General features: G+C 46.9%; 1 protein-coding gene across 12 annotated transcripts in view; it reads right to left on the bottom strand.

Annotated features, from left to right (window-relative positions):
- DLG1 (discs large MAGUK scaffold protein 1) overlaps window positions 1-17,154 on the bottom strand; it is a 274,255-nt gene that overhangs the window by 144,522 nt on the left and 112,579 nt on the right. The window lies entirely within an intron of this gene.

Below are 17,154 nucleotides of genomic sequence, written 5' to 3'. Positions count from 1 at the left end.
AAGAAGAGATCCTGGCCTTCTTCTCTGTGACAACCTTTCAAGTACTTGAAGAGCGCTATCATATCTCCCCTCAGTCTTCTCTTCTCAAGCGCAGATCTTTAGTGTTTGTACCTTGTGTTGGTACCCGGGACAGATTGGGGATTCTGTTGGTGTACCGCCCACCCCGCTGCCCATCAGACTCCCTGCCTGAGCTGACGGAGGTGGTCTAGGACTTGGTGTTAAGGACCCCTAGGATGATGGTCCTGGGGGATCTCAACTTCCATGCCGAGGCCACTGTATCCACGGCGGCTCAGGACTTCATGGCCGCCATGACAACCATGGGGCTGTCCCAACATGTCATCGGCACAACGCATATAAAAGGACACACGCTTGATCTGGTTTTCTCGACTGGGCAGGTGGATGGTGATCTGAAAGTGGAGGAATTAACATCTGTCCCTTTGACATGGTCAGATCACTTCCTGCTGAGGTTTAGACTCCTGGCAGCCTTCCCCCTCTGCAAGGGTGGGGGACCTATTAAAATGGTCCGCCCCCGGAGATTAATGGATTCCGATGGATTCCAGAGGGCTCTGGGGGATTTTCCTGCTGGTATGGTTGGTGCTCCTGTCGAAGCTCAGGTCGCTCTGTGGAATGCAGAGATGACTCGGGCGGTTGACACGATCGCGCCCAAGCGCCCTCTCCCTCTGAGCAGAGCCCGGCCAGCTCCTTGGTATACACCTGAGCTGAGGGCAATGAAGCAAGAGGGGAGGCGGCTAGAACGCAGGTGGAGGAAAACTCGTGCTGAGTCTGACCGAACACAGGTAAGAGCCCACTATCGAGCCTACTCTGTGGCGGTGAGGGTGGCAAAGAGGCAGTTCTTTTCCACCAGCATTGCATCTTCTCAGTGTTGTCCAGCGGAGCTTTTCCGAGTGGTTCGCGGCCTGTTACATTCTGGGCCAGGGAGAGAGACGGTGGAACCCTCAGTAGCACGCTGTGACGAGTTTGCGCGGCACTTTGAGGATAAAGTCGCTCAGAATCGTCATGAATTGGACACCACCATTAATGCAGTTCCATTGGTAGAGGCGTTCAGAGCACCGTCTGGTCCAGTTTTATTGGATGAGTTTCAGTTACTGAGGCCTGAGGATGCAGACAAGGTGCTTGGCCAAGTCCGAAAGACCACTTGTGTGCTTGACCCTTGCCCTTCACGGCTTATTAAATCAAACAAGGAGGGGTTGTCTGGCTGGGTCCAGGAGGTCGTAAATTCCTCCTTGAGAGAGGGAGTGGTGCCTGCCGCTCTAAAAGAGGCAGTAATTAGACCACTCCTGAAAAAGCCTAAAATGGACCCAGAGGATGTTAACAATTATAGGCCAGTGGCCAACATCCCCTTCCTGGGCAAGGTGCTTGAGCAGCTCCAGGCACTGTTGAATGAAACGGATTATCTAGATCCATTTCAATCGGGCTTCAGGCCTGGTTTTGGAACGGAAACTGCCTTGGTCGCCCTGTGGGATGACCTCTGCCGGGAGAGGGACAGGGGGAGTGCGACCCTGTTGATTCTCCTGGACCTCTCAGTGGCTTTCAATACCATCGAACATGGTATCCTTCTGAATAGGTTGTCTGGGTTGGGAGTTGGAGGCACTGCACTACAGTGGTTCCGCTCCTACTTGGATGGCCGATTCCAGAAGGTGGTGCTGGGGGATTATTGCTCTGTGCCATGGCAATTGTGCCATGGGGTTCCACAGCGCTCTCTTTTATCCCCCATGCTGCTTAACCTCTACATGAAACCGCTGGGGGAGGTTATCCGGAGGTGTGGGCTGAGGTGCCATCAATATGCGGATGACACCCAGCTCTACCTCTCTTTCTCATCAAAACCAGGTGAGGCAGTGGCTGTTCTGAACCAGTGCCTGGGCACGGTAATGGACTGGATGAGGGCTAATAAACTGAAACTCAATCCAGACAAGATGGAGGTGCTGTTAGTGGGTGGTTCGTCTGCCCGGCTAGGTGATATTCAACCTGTTCTGGAGGGGGTTGCACTCCCCCTAAAGGATCAGGTTCCTAGTTTGGGGGTGCTCTTGGATCCAGAACTGTCACTTGAGGCACAGGTGAACTCAGTGGCACGGAGCACTTTTTATCAGCCTTGGCTGGTATACCAACTACGCCCTTATCTGGACAGACAGAGCCTAGCTACAGTGATCCATGCTCTGATAACTTCTCGTCTGGATTACTGCAATGCGTTATACGTGGGGCTGCCTTCGAAAATGGTCCGGAAACTTCAGCTGGTCCAAAATAGGGCAGCAAGATTGTTAACAGGGACTGGCCTGCGAGCTCATATTACGCCAGTACTTTTCCAGCTGCACTGGCTGCCAGTCCATTTCCGGGCCCGATTCAAAGTGCTGGTGTTAACATTCAAAGCCCTTAACGGCTTGGGCCAGGTTATCTGAAGGATCGCCTCCTCCCATATGTGTCTGCCCGGACCTTAAGATCATCATCAGCGGCCCTTCTCCGTGAACCCCTGCCAAAGGAAGTGAGGCGGGTGCCTACTAGGAGGAGGGCTTTTTCTGTTGTGGCACCCCGGCTCTGGAATGAGCTCCCTAGTGAGGTTCGCCTGGCGCCTACATTGTACTCCTTTCGGCGCCAGGTGAAGACCTTTTTATTTTCCCAGGCATTTTAGCATTTTAGCTTTCTAAATTTTTATCTTTGCTGTTTTAACTCTGTATTTTAAACTCCTGCACTGCTGCTAGGTTTTATTGTGGTTGTATTGTTATATTGTGGTTTTAATGTTCTGTATATTTTAAATTGTTTTATTGTGTGTTGTTTGGTTTTAATTTTTGTGAACTGCCCAGAGAGCTTCGGCTATTGGGCGGTATAGAAATGAAATAAATAAATAAATAAATAAATGTTGGTCAGGTCTGGAGGATAACTGAGACCAGGCTCACACCAGCAGAAATGGGAGGAAGGTGCTCCAGGTCCACAGAGGCAACCTGAATCTCTCATGACAAAGACGGATTACGGAGCACTCCCCAGGCTAAGAGCACGTTCCTTCAGACAGAGTGCAACCCCATCGAAAATGGGGCAAACACCACTCACCGGCCAGACAACTCCTTGCACCCCCTGCCACCGACAGCATCTCCATCTTGTCTGGATTGAGCCTGTTTACTGGCCTTCATCCAGTCCATTACTGCACCCAAGCACACTGGGTTAAGCACCTTCATTATTTATTTACTTTTATTGCATTTCTATACCACCCAATAACCAAAGCTCTCACCTGAATTAGATTAAAAAGATCAATAGAGCTGGGTGTCATATGCATATTGATGGCACCTCACTCCAAAACCTCCAGATGACCTCACCCAGCCATTTCATGTAGATGTTAAAAAGCACGAAGAGCAAAACTGGACCCTGTAGGGGCTGGTACCATACATGCCAAGGAGTTGAGCAGTAATGCCCCAGCCTCATCTTATGGAACTGACCATCTGGGAAGGAACGGAACCACAAGACTGCCCCCAATTCCTAACCCACCTGGTCTATCCAGAAGGTTACCATGGCTGATGGCATCAAAAGCTACTGAGGGAAGAATCAATAGGATGATACTCTCTGCTTCTCTCTCTCTCTCTCTCTCTCCCCCCCCCCTCCCAGGACAGATCAACCATCAGCGCAACCAAGACATTTTCACTGCCAAAACCCGGCCTATAGCCTAAGTGAAATACATCCAGAAACCCACTTCTGAGTTTTATATGCTTACAGCATCCAGCATTTAGAGCTATGGGTTACAAATCCTATCACGCCAATTTTGAAAGTCATCAAGGCATACTCCACTCCCGTGAGGGCATGATCACTGGCCACTAAAAAGTTTCTTTTTTTCTTTTTCTTTTGCTCTGCCTACAGTGTGTCAAGTCTGGTTGCACAGTATAGCATTCCTGTCCTCTCCTAGTTACTATACTTACAGATTATACATAAAGAGATATGTAACATCACACACCTCTTACAAGTCCCCTGGACTGCAAGGAGGTCAAATCAGTCCATCCTGAAGGAAATCAACCCTGAGTGCTCATTGGAAGGACAGATCCTGAAGCTGAAGCTCAAATATTTTGGCCACCTAATGCAAAGAGAAAACTCACTGGAAAAGACCCTGATGCTGGGAAAGACTGAAGGCAAAAGGAGAAGGGGACGGCAGAGGATGAGATGGCTAGATAGCATCACTGATGCAATGAATATGGACTTGAGCACGCTCTGGGAGAGAGCGCAGGACAGGAAGGCCTGGCGTGCTATGGTCCATGGGGTCACGAAGAGTCGGACACGACTGAACAACTGAACAACGTCACACACAGCCATTTATCACCAGTGCGAAACAGCACTTTAGATACATGTTGTTATCTATTCCCCCTCTCAATAACTAGATCTTTTAAGCAGCTCAGGCAAGAACTCTTTAAAGCTTGAAGTCACTGATATTACTATCACACTAACTCAAAAAAGTGGAGCAGGAAAAATTAGCAGTTCTTATTTTCCTCATATGCAAACTCAAACCTTAAGTGCCTGAGAGGTACTGAGTTTGCTAGCAGCTAGAGAAGAACGGTTGGGGAAGACGCTCTCACGCTGTATGCTGGCGGAACTCAAGACTTCTTCTCCTGCCATGCGCGTGCACGATGAGAGAGTCTCGACACTGCTAGGGAGTCTCTCCCGTCGTGCCCCCCACAGGCATTACTCATATCTGAGACTGCATCAGCAGCCACTCCGGGAACAGAACCATTGATATGTGTATTCACTGATCATGTAGGCTCTCCACAGAGTGCGTAAGGGTGAGTACTCAGCACTATGCACAGTTTTAAGGCTACCACAACTAATCAGAGGCAATGGAGGGACCTTCCCTTACAGGATCAATGCAAGGGGCAGCTGCATCCACACTTACACATGACAAATACTGGATTGTACACATGGCACTACTCGCCCCTTCCCCCTTCCCTGTGGAACAAAATTCCCACATGCACCATGGTAGTCTCTCATGGCAGATAAACTCTGAGAAGCTACCACTATAATTGTCAGAACATATTTGCAATGCAGACCACCCACCTGCACATGCCTATAATCTTTCCTGGGCTCTCCTAATCTCTCCTCCAGTGGACTGAAGCATAACCACACACTGCAGCAGCAAAGAAAACAGGTTTCATCCTGTACTCTTACATCACGCCCAGCCCACCTTTCTTCCTTTGTCAGCAGCGTCTAGATCTCCTTGGTGTTATACAAATTAATACCACTAACTACGTAAGGAAGGGCCATGAAGATGCTTCAAAACTCTGCAATCATAAAAGTCATCTCTTTCCTCTGCAAGCAGAACTGGATGCTCCTCTCATCTTTTGAGGGGAAAACTGTTCTCAACTGTTTTCCATTTATATTGAAGTAAGACCTTGCCAACCCCCCAAAAAGCACAGGGGTCGGCCTGGCTCTGAATGGACATTCTGAACGCACAGCTTGCGACCTGCTTTATAAATAGGATATCAGAATTAGACTGAATCAATCGATGTGGTAACTGGAGAGCACTGCACATGGAATGACCTCTATTCCCCACTCAAACCAAGAAAAACTCAGCCGCTACCACCCCCCCATTACCACCCACTGCTCTCAACTATCTGCTCATGCAAACATTGAAGGTGTTCAAAAAACCACCCCCCCACTGGAGAATTGAGCTCGGCCTGCTATAGAGTTTCTGAAATACTATTCGTGGAAGGTCCTCAGAAGGCAAAACTCATCATTCTAGGGCAGAACTGAGAACAAAAACTACCAGATGGGCCAACGGCCATCCGGCACACTACAGCACGACAATCAAGTCAATCAGGCAAGAGCTGAAGGAGAGCTCAGGCATGCATGCGGTTTACCACCTGTGGTCGAACACTGCCCAGCCTGTAGACTCGGCATGGAGGGAGACAGAGCCGAAGCAGAAGTGGCCCTGCAAGAGAAGCCCCCCTGCCTTTGCCCAGAGCAACTGGGCCACGAAGCAGCGGAGGCCCAGGCACTGGCTGCCTTCGCTTTGGTGGTGCTTCTGTCCAGGCACTCCCTGCGCAGCCAGCCAGCCCAAGAGCTCCCACATCACGGTCATCGGGAGCCCCACAGCAGCGCTTGCGAGTCTGGCCAGAAGTGGCCACATCAAGGAACCCAGCTAGGCCCTTTGCAAATTTAAAACAGAACCCTGACAGAAGTGGGAAGGCAGCAGCGCATGTCTTTGTCGCAGCCAAAGCAAACTGTTCTCTTAGCGAGTGGAGCAAGCGCCAGGGCTGGCACGCACCCTCATCCCACTGGGCAGCCGGTGGGCGGCCCCTTTGCTAAGCAAACATAATCAATCAATGTTTTGCGAGGGCTGGAGAGCGGATGGTGACGATCACCTCGCGTTTCCACAGCTCATTTTGAGGCAAGTTCCGTGATACCAGAAACACCAAGGTAGCCTTGAGTAAGCGCTACTACACATGCTCATCGCTCCACTGGCATGCCCACCACTGCTGTCCAAGCATACCTCAGGGCTGCAATTCCTTGCACTGGGCTGCCTTTAAAGATGCCAACAAAGCTCATCAAACTCTAGCATGCATCTCAGATTTAAGAGCTTGCAGCACGCACCTCAAAAGGACAGGTGAGCTTTACAGGCCACCAAATTCTTCCCTTGTTGTTGTTGTTCAGTCGTTCAGTCATGTCCGACTCTTCGTGACCCCATGGACCATAGCACACCAGGCCTTCCTGTCCTGCGCTCTCTCCCGGAGCATGCTCAAGTTCATATTCATTGCATCCGTGATGCTATCTAGCCATCTCATCCTCTGCCGTCCCCTTCTCCTTTTGCCTTCAGTCTTTCCCAGCATCAGGGTCTTTTCCAGGGAGTTTTCTCTTCACATTAGGTAGCCAAAATACTGGAGCTTCAGCTTCATTATCTGTCCTTCCAATGAGCACTCAGGGTTGATTTCCTTTAGGATGGACTGATTTGACCTCCTTGCAGTCCAGGGGACTCGTAAGAGTCTTCTCCAGCACCACAGTTCAAAAGCATCAATTCTTCGGCGCTCAACCTTCCTTATAGTCCAGCTCTCACAGCCATACATTACTACTGGGAAAACCATAGCTTTGATTAGACAGACCTTTGTCGGCAAGGTGATGTCTCTGCTTCTTACTATGCTGTCTAGGTTGGCCATAGCTTTCCTCCCAAGGAGCAAGTGTCTTTTAATTTCATGGCTACAGTCACCGTCTGCGGTGATCTTGGAGCCCAAGAAAGTAAAATCTGTCCCTGCTTCCATTTCTTCCCCTTCTATATGCCAGGAAGTGATGGGGCCAGATGCCATGATCTTCGTTTTTTTAATGTTGAGTTTCAAACCAGCTTTTGCACTCTCCTCTTTCACCCTCAAAAAGAGGCTCTTGAGATCCTCTTCGCTTTCTGCCATTAGGGTGGTATCGTCTGCATATCGGAGGTTGTTGATAATTCTCCCAGCAATCTTAATTCCGACCTCTGATTCATCCAACCCGGCATTTCTCATGATGTACTCTGCATATAAGTTAAATAAGCAGGGTGACAGTATGCAGCCTTGTCGTACTCCTTTCCCAATTTTGAACCAATCGGTTGTTCCATCTCTGGTTCTTACTGTTGCTTCTTGACCCTCGTACAGGTTTCTCAGGAGACAGGTAAGGTGGTCTGGTACTCCCATCTCTTTCAGAATTTGCCACAGTTTGTTGTGATCCACACAATCAAAGGCTTTAGCGTAGTCAATGAAGCAGAAATAGACGTTTTTCTGGAATTCTCTTGCTTTCTCCATGATGCAGCGAATGTTGGCGATTTGATCTCTAGTTCCTCTGCCTCTTCGAAACCCAGCTTGTACTTCCGGTAGTTCTCGGTTCGCATACTGCTGAAGCCTACCTTGTAGGATTTTGAGCATCACCTTGCTGGCATGTGAAATGAGCGCAATTGTGCGGTAGTTTGAACACTCTTTGGCGTTGCCCTTCTTTGGAATTGGAATGTAAACTGACCTTTTCCAGTCTTGTGGCCACTGATGAGTGTTCCAGATTTGTTGGCATATTGAATGCAGCACTTTAACAGCATCATCTTTTAGGATTTTAAATAGCTCGGCTGGAATACTGTCATCTCCGCTAGCTTTGTTGTTACTAATGCTTCCTAAGGCCCACTTGACTTCACTCTCGAGGATGTCCGGATCAAGTTCAGTGACCGCACTATCATGGCTATCAGGGACATTCAAATCTTTCCTGTATAGTTCTTCTGTGTATTCTTTCCACCTCTTCTTAATCTCATCTGCTTCTGTTAGGTCCCTGCCTTCTTTGTCCTTTATCATGCCCGTCTTTGCACAAAACGTTCCCTTGAGATCTCCAATTTTCTTGAAGAGATCTCTAGTCTTTCCCATTCTGTTGTTTTCCTCGATTCTTTGCATTGTTCATTTAAGAAGGCCTTCTTGTCTCTCCTTGCTATTCTCTGGAACTCTGCATTTAGTTGGGTATATCTTCCCCTTTCTCCCTTGCTTTTCGCTTCCCTTCTTTCGTGAGCTACTTGTAAAGCCTCATCAGACAGCCACTTGGCTTTCTTGCATTTCTTTTTCTTTGGGACGGATTTCGTTGCTGCCTCCTGAACAATGTTACAGACCTCCGTCCATAGTTCCTCAGGCACTCTGTCTATCAGGTCTAATCCCTGAAATCTATTCCTCACCTCCACTGTATATTCATGAGGGATATGATTTAGGTCATACCTGAACGGTTTAGTGGTTTCCCCGACGTTCTTCAATTTAAGCCGAAATTTTGCAAGAAGCAGCTCATGATCTGAGCCACAGTCAGCTCCAGGTCTTGTTTTGACTGACTGTATAGAGCTTCTCCATCTTTGGCTGCAAAGGACATAATCAATCTGATTTCGATATTGACCATCTGGTGACGTCCATGTGTAGAGTCGCCTCTTGTGCTGTTGGAAAAGAGTGTTTGCTATGATCAGCATGTTCTCTTGGCAAAACTCTATTAGCTTTTGTCCTGCTTCATTTTGTACACCAAGGCCATGCCTGCCTGTTATCCCGGTGATTTCTTGACTTCCTGCTTTAGCATTCCAATCCCCTATGATGAAGAGGACATCTTTTTTTGGTGTTAGTTCTAGAAGGTGTTGTAGGTCTTCATAGAACCGATCAACCTCAGCTTCTTCGGCCTCAGTGGTTGGGGCATAGACTTGAATTACTGTGATGTTGAATGGTTTGCCTTGGATTCGTACTGAGATCATTCTATCATTTTTAAGATTGTACCCCAGTACTGCTTTTCCCACCCTTTTGTTGACTGTGAGTGCTACTCCATTTCTTCTAAGGGATTCTTGCCCACAATAGTAGATATGATGGTCACCTGAATTAAATTCGCCCATGCCTGTCCATTTGAGTTCGCTGATTCCCAAAATGTCGATGTTCAATCTTGCCATCTGATGTTTGACCACCTCCAGCTTACCTTGATTCATTGATCTGACATTCCAGGTTCCTAAACAATATTGTTCTTTACAGCATCAGACTTTCTTTTCACCGCCAGACACATCCACAGCTGAGTGTCCTTTCGGGTTTGGCCCAGCCGCTTCACTCTTTCTGGCGCTACTTGGAAATACCCTCTGCTCTTCCCCAGTAGCATATTGGACACCTTCCGACCTGAGGGGCTCATCTTCCGGCGTCATCTCTTTTAGCCTTGTGATACGTTCCATGGGGTTTTCTTGGCAAGAATACTGGAGTGGGTTGCCATTTCCTTCTCCAGTGGACCACATTTTGTCAGAACTCTCTGCCATGACCTGTCCGTCTTGGGTGGCCCTGCACGGCATAGCTTATGGCTTCACTGAGTTACGCAAGCCCCTTCGCCACAACAAGGCAGTGATCCATGAAGAGGGGAGACATGATAGAGGTGTAAATAACTATGCATGGTGTGGGCAAATTGGATAAGGAGACATTTTAATCCCTTTCTCACAATGCTAGAACCTGGTGGGATCAATCCCGTGAAGCTGATTGTGGGAGATTCAAGAAAGATAAAGGAAGTACTTTTTCACACAGTTGCATACTTAAGCTATGCAATTTGCTACCGCAACATGTAGTGATGGCCACCCGTTTGGATGGTTTTAAAAGGGGACTAGACATTTACACAGAAAATAGGGTTATCCATGGCTACCACTCCTGATGGCTATTTGCTACCTCCAGCCGTATCAGAGGCAGCATGCCTATATACACAGTTGTTGCAAAACGAAGCTGGGAAGGTGCAATTGCACCCATGTCCTACTTCTGGGTTTCCCACAAGCAGCTGATGGGCCACTGTGTATCCACAATGTTGGACTAGATAGGCCTTTTTTCTGATCCAGCATAGCTCTTGCATTGTGATGTTCTTATGTTCTTAAGCCTTACGGAAGAGGGAAAATGGAACCATTCCCTGCAGCAAGACGAAGAGATGGGTGAGCTTGGTTAGAATCATAGAACCATAGAAGAGTAGAGATGGACGGGACCTACAAGGCCATCGAGTCCAAACCCCTGCTCAATGCAGGAATCCAAGTCAGAGCATCCCTGACACATGGCTGTCCAGCCTCATCCTGAACGCCTCCAGTGTGGGAGAGCCCACCACCTCCCCAGGGAATTGGTTCCATTGTCGTATTGCTCTGACAGTCAGGAAGTTTTTCCTGATGTTCAGCCGGAATCTGGCTTCCTGTCACTTGAGCCCATTATTCCGTGTCCTGCACTCTGGGATGATCGAGAAGAGATCCTGGCCTTCCTCTCTTGGACAACTTTCAAGTACTTGAAGAGCGCTATCACATCTCCCCCCAGTCTTTCTTCTCAAGGCTAAACATGACCAGTTCTTTCAGTCTCTCTTCATAGGGCTTTGTTTCCAGTCCCCTGATCATCCTCGTTGCCCTCCTCTGAACCCTCTCCAGTTTGTCTGCATCCTTCTGAAAGTGTGGTGGCCAGAATTGGACACAGTACTCCAGATGAGGCCTAACCAGTGCTGAATAGAGGGGAACTAGTACTTCCCAGGATTTGGATGCTATGCTTCTATTAATGCAGCCCAAAATAGCATCTGCCTTTTTTGCAGCTACATCACATTGTTGGCTGACATTCAGCTTGTGATCAACAATTCCAAGATCCTTCTCACTTGTAGCCAGCTTGAGCCAAGTATCCCCGATTTTGTAACTGTGCATTTGGTTTCTTTTTCCTTGGTGCAGAACTTGGCATGTATCGCTATTAAAGGTCATTCTGCTGTTTTCTGCCCACAGCTCCAGCCTATGAAGATCCCTTTGAATTTTGTTTCTGTCTTCCAGGATACTGGCTATCCTGCCGAATTTTGTGTCATCTGCAAATTTGATCAGCATTCCCTGCACCTCCTCCTCCAAGTCATTCATAAAAATGTTGAAGAGCACTGGGCCCAGGACTGAGCCCTGCAGTACCCTGCTCGTTACCATTCCCCATTTGGAGGAGATCCCATTGATAAGCACTCTTTGAGACCGATTCTGTAGCCCACTGTGGATCCACCTGATCGTTGTTCCATCTAGCCAACGTTTAGCTAGTTTTTACCTAGTTTGCTCATGAGGATCTCATGGGGCATTTTGTCGAAAGCTTTGCTGAGGTCAAGGTATATGATGTATACTTTGACCTTGATATGACTGAACATCAGGAAAAACTTCCTGTTAGAGCAATACAACAATGGAACCAATTAGCTAGGGATGTAGTGGGCTCTCCCATACCAGAAGCATTCAAAATGAGGCTGGACAGCCATCTGTAGGGAATGCTCTGACTTGGATTCCTGCACTGAGCAGGGGGTTGGACCCGATGGTCTTCTAGGCCCCTTCCAACCCTACTATGCTATGATTCTATGATGTCCACAGCATTCCCACAGTCCACAAGGGAGGTTCCTTGATAAAAAAAAACAAGATAAGATTCATCTGGCAGGATTTGTTTTTGACAAATCCATGTTGGCTTCGAGTCATCACTGCATTGTTGTCAAGATGCTTACTGATGGACTACTTTATCATCTGCTCCAGAATTTTCCCAGGGATTGATGTCAGACTGATTGGCCTGTACTTCCCAGGTTCCTCCTTTTTACCCTTTTTGAAGGGAGGGACAACATTAGCTCTCCTACAGTCATCTGGCACTTCACCCATCCTCCATGATTGTTCAAAGAGAATAGACAGTGGTTCTGAGAGTTCTTCTGCCAGTTCCTTTATTACTCTAGGATGCAGTTCATCTGGCCCTGGAGGTTTGAACTCATTCCAAGTCATTAGGTGTTCCTTGACCATGTGCCTGTCGATCTCAAGCTGCAATCCTGCCCCTTCAGCCTGTACTTCACCTTTGGCGGGTGGGTCATAGACCCTCTTTTGGGAGAAGACTGAGCCAAGGTAGGAATTGAGCACTTCTGCCTTTTCTTTGTCATCTGTTATCATTTTGCCATCCTTATTTAATAGCTGAACAAGCATTTCTTTCCTCTCTCTTTTACGATGCACGTGGCTGAAGAAAGCCTGTTTGTTGCTTTTAGCATCTCTCGCTAATCTCAGCTTGTTCTCAGCTTTAGCCTTCCTGACACCATCCCTGCAATTCTGTGCTACCTGCCTGTACTCTTCCTTTGTCACTTGTCCTTCCTTCCACTTCCTATATGTGTCCTTTTTTGTTTTCAGGTCATCTCTAAGCTTTTTGTGAAGCCACATTGGCTTCTTCTGTTGTCTTCCACCTCTTCTTGTTGGAATTGTTTGTAATTGTGCCTTGAGAATTTCCTTTTTTAAAAACTCCCACCCATCTTGGACTCCTTTTCTTGTTAGAGTCGCTTGCCATGGGACCTTACTGATCATTGTTCTGAGTTTATTAAAATCAGCTTTCCTACAATACGCGTTTGACTACACTCGGCTTTTGCTTCCCTTAGAACCAAGAACTCAAGTACAACATGGACGCTTTCCCCCAGAGTTCCTGTAACTGCTACTTTATCCACTAAGTCATCTCTGTTGGTTAGCATCAAGTCAAGGATAGCCGATCCTCTAATTCCTTCCTCTACTTTCAGTGAGAGGAAGTTATCAGCAACACAAGTCTGGGATTCGTTGGAGGGACCATGTTTTGCATAATTTGTCTCCCAAGAAATATCAGGGAAATTAAAGTCCCCCATTACTACTACATCATGCTTCCTTGAAACACTGGCTATTTTTTATTTATTCATCTCATTTCTATACCATCCAACAGCCAAAGCTCTCTGGGCGGTTCACAAAAATAAAACCCAAACAATACACAATAAAACGATTTAAAATATATAGAACATTAAAACCACAGTATAAAAATACAATCACAATAAAACCTAGCAGCAGTGAGCAGCAGATTTTAAATATGAATTTAAAATACAGATTTAAAACAGCAAAGCTAAAAGTCTAGAAAGCTAAAATGCTAAAATGCCTAGGAAAATAAAAAGGTCTTCACCTGGCGCCGAAAGGAATACAATGTAGGTGCCAGGCGAACCTCACTAGGGAGCTAATTCACAGCCAGGGTGCCACAGCAGAAAAAGCCCTCCTCCTAGTAGGCACCCGCCTCACTTCCTTTGGCAGGGGCTCACGGAGAAGGGCCGCTGATGACGATCTTAAGGTCCGGGCTTTAAATGTTAATACCAGCACTTTGAATCGGGCCCGGAAATGGACTGGCAACCAGTGCAGCTGAAAAAGTACTGGCGTAATATGAGCTCGCAGGCCAGTCCCTGTTAACAATCTTGCTGCCCTATCTTGGACCAGCTGAAGTTTCCGGACCGTTTTCAAAGGCAGCCCCACGTATAGTGCATTGCAGTAATCCAGACGAGAAGTTATCAGAGCATGGATAACTGTAGCTAGGCTCTCTCTGTCCAGCTAAGGGCGTAGTTGGTATATCAGCCTAAGCAGATAAAAAGTGCTCCATGCCACTGAGTTCACCTGTGCCTCAAGTGACAGTTCTGGGTCCAAGAGCACCCCCAAACTACGAACGTGATCCTTTAGGGGGAGAGCAACCCCCTCCAGAACAGGTTGAATATCACCTAGCCGGGCAAATGAACCACCCACTAACAGTACCTCCGTCTTGTCTGGACTGAGTTTCAGTTTATTGGTCCTCATCCAGTCCACTGCTGTGCCCAGGCCCTGATTCAGAACAGCCGCTGCCTCACCTGGGTTTGATGAGAAAGAGAGGCAGAGCTGGGTGTCATCCGCATTTTGATGACGCCTCAGCCCACACCTCCGGATAACCTCCCCCAGCAGTTTCATGTAGATGTTGAACAGCATGGGGGATAAAAGAGAGCCCTGTGGAACCCTATGGCACAAGTGCCAAGGCATAATCATACTATTCTATGATTCTATGGCGTAATTGCCATGGCACAGAGCAATAATCCCCCAGCTCCACCTTCTGGAATAGGCCATCCAAGTAAGAGCAGTGCAGTGCCTCCAACTCCCAACCCAGACAACCTATCCAGAAGGATACTATGGTCAATGGGATCGAAAGCCACCGAGAGGTCCAGGAGAATCAACAGGGTCGCACTCCCCCTGTCCCTCTCCCGGCAGTGGTCATCCCACAGGGCGACCAAGGCAGTTTCCGTTCCAAAACCAGGCCTGAAGCCCGATTGAAATGGATCTAGATAATCCGTTTCATTCAACAGTGCCTGGAGCTGTCTTGCAACCACCCTCTGAAGCACAGGAAGGGGATGTTGGCCACTGGCCTATACCAACAAAGTGGAGGAGGAGGTGCAGGGATTGCTGATCAGATTTGCAGAGGACACAAAATTGGGTGGTATAGCTAATACCCTGGAAGACAGAAACAAAATTCAAAGTGATCTTTTTTATATATTTTTATTTATTTTATTTTTATAAATGAAATAAACAATACCAAAATTACCAACAATCTAATCAATACTTCAGTTTCCCAGCAGTTCAATATTCTGTTGAGGACACCACAATAGGAAAGATGGAAGAAAAAAGAGAGAAAGAAAAAAGAGACAAAGGGGAAAAGGGAGGAGGAAAGGAAGTGAAGAAAAAAAGAAAATAAATGTCCCTCCCCTTCCCTGTCCCTCCCCCTCAAAAAATTAAGTTTAAACTCCAACACCCCCTGGCTTCCGATGCCATTCTATTTTAAAAACTATATCTATAACCTTAACAATCTTACAGTTTAATAAACAACCTTACATTTCTATATCATATCATCAATCTTATATCAAGAAAACAGGTCTTCAATTCATTCCTAAAAGCCTATATTAGTAGTAGTAGTAGTAGTAGTAATAATGAAATATATATAGTATTATATAATAATAAAACTTAATATAAACCTTCAACCATCAGTAATAAATTTTATACTAGATATATTATCTATTTTAAAATGCCTGCTCAATATCAAGTATATAATCAGATGAAATAGGGAGTCTCTCATGCAAAAGTTTATCCACAAAAACTGGCAATGTTACATCATTAGGCAGATTTTTAATCCCAATAATCCATACACTGGATCTTTTCGTGAAGGCCTCCAGTTGAGAGATTCTATCAGAGATTTATTTTATTTTTACAAAATTGAAAGTGATCTTGATAGACTGGAGTGCTGGGCAGAAAACAACACAATGAAATTTAATAGGGATAAATGCCAAGTTTTGCACCTGGGAAAAAGAAACCAAATGAAGTTACAAGATGGAGGGATACTTGGCTCAACAATACTACAAGCAAGAAGGATCTTAGAATTGTTGTCGATCACAAGCTGCGTATGAGCCAACAACGTGATGTGGCTGCAAAAAAGGCAAATGCCATTTTGGGCAGCATTAATAGAAGTATACAGTCAGGGCCAGAAATACTGGAACAAGGATAACTGTTTGGGCAGTTGGCCTCTGTACACCACCACATTGAAGTTGAAAGGAAAGGAAACACACCCAGATGGGAGCGAAGTCAGGACTTTCAGCTGTAATTCAAGGGGTTGGACAAAAGTGGGGCACTAACCATTCAGGAAGGACAGCCGGTGGCATACACACACCCCCCATCGATGGTGGCTCATAAGTAATGGAACGAACGGCTGACAAGCAGCTGCATGGCCAGGTGTGGCCTGTTTCCTGGGTGCCCCATGACCAATTTATTTTATTTATTACATTTATTTATTACATTTATCAATCGCCCATCTGACTGGTCACCCAGCCACTCTGGGCGATGCCCAGATCAAGCAGATAAGAGGCCTGGAGGTGGTTCTGAGTGTTACATTTGCATTTGGTAGCTGTTCACTGGAACCCCCAGCATGAGGTCCAAAGAGGTGTCCCTGCGAGTGAAGGAGGCCATCATTAGGCTGAGGAAACAACATAAACCCATCAGAGAGATAGCAAAAACAGTGGGAGTGGCCAACACAACAGTTTGGAACATCCTGAAAAAGAAGGAATTAACTGGCAAGCTCAGCAACAGCAAAAGGCCTGGAAGACCACTGAAGACAACTAAAGTGGATGACTGTAGGATTCTGCTCATGGTGAAGAGGGACCCTTTCACAACATCTCGTCAGGTCAAGAACGCTCTTGAGGAGGTGGGCATGTCATTGTCAGCATCTACAGTCAAGAGACGGCTTTATACAGAGTATAAATACAGAGGCTTCACAACAAGGTTCAAACCACTGGTAACGCTCAAGAACAGACAGGCCAGATTAGCCTTTGCCAGCAAACACCTAAAAAAGCCTGCCCAGTTCTGGAATAAGATTCTTTGGACTGATGAAACCAAGATTAACTTATACCAGAATGATGGGAAGAGAAAAGTATGGAGAAGGAAAGGAACAGCGCATGATCCAAAGCATACCACATCATCTGTCAAACATGGTGGAGGCACTGTTATGGCATGGGCATGTATGGCTGCCAATGAAACTGGGTCACTGGTGTTTATTGATGACCTGACTGCTGATAAAAGCAGCAGGATGAATTCTGAAGTGTATAGGGCTATACTTTCTGCTCAGATTCAGCCAAATGCTGCCAAACTGATAGGACGCCGCTTCATATTGCAGATGGATAATGACCCAAAACATACAGCAAAAGCTACCCAAGAGTTTCTCAAGGCAAAGAAGTGGGATGTTCTTCAACGGCCAAGTCAGCCACCTGATCTCCACCCCATAGAGCATGCTTTTCGCTTACTGAAGACAAGACTGAAGGCAGAAAGACCCACAAACAAACAGTAGCTGAAGGCAGCCGCAGTAAAGGCCTGGCCAAGTATCTTGAGGGAGGAAACTCAGC

This window comes from Heloderma suspectum, chromosome 3, assembly GCF_057233095.1.
Source record: "Heloderma suspectum isolate Gila_16-S chromosome 3, 16-S_ref, whole genome shotgun sequence".
NCBI lineage: Eukaryota > Metazoa > Chordata > Lepidosauria > Squamata > Helodermatidae > Heloderma > Heloderma suspectum.
The sequence above is the reverse complement of the archived record's forward strand: the minus strand, read 5'-3'. Positions and strand labels throughout refer to the sequence as shown.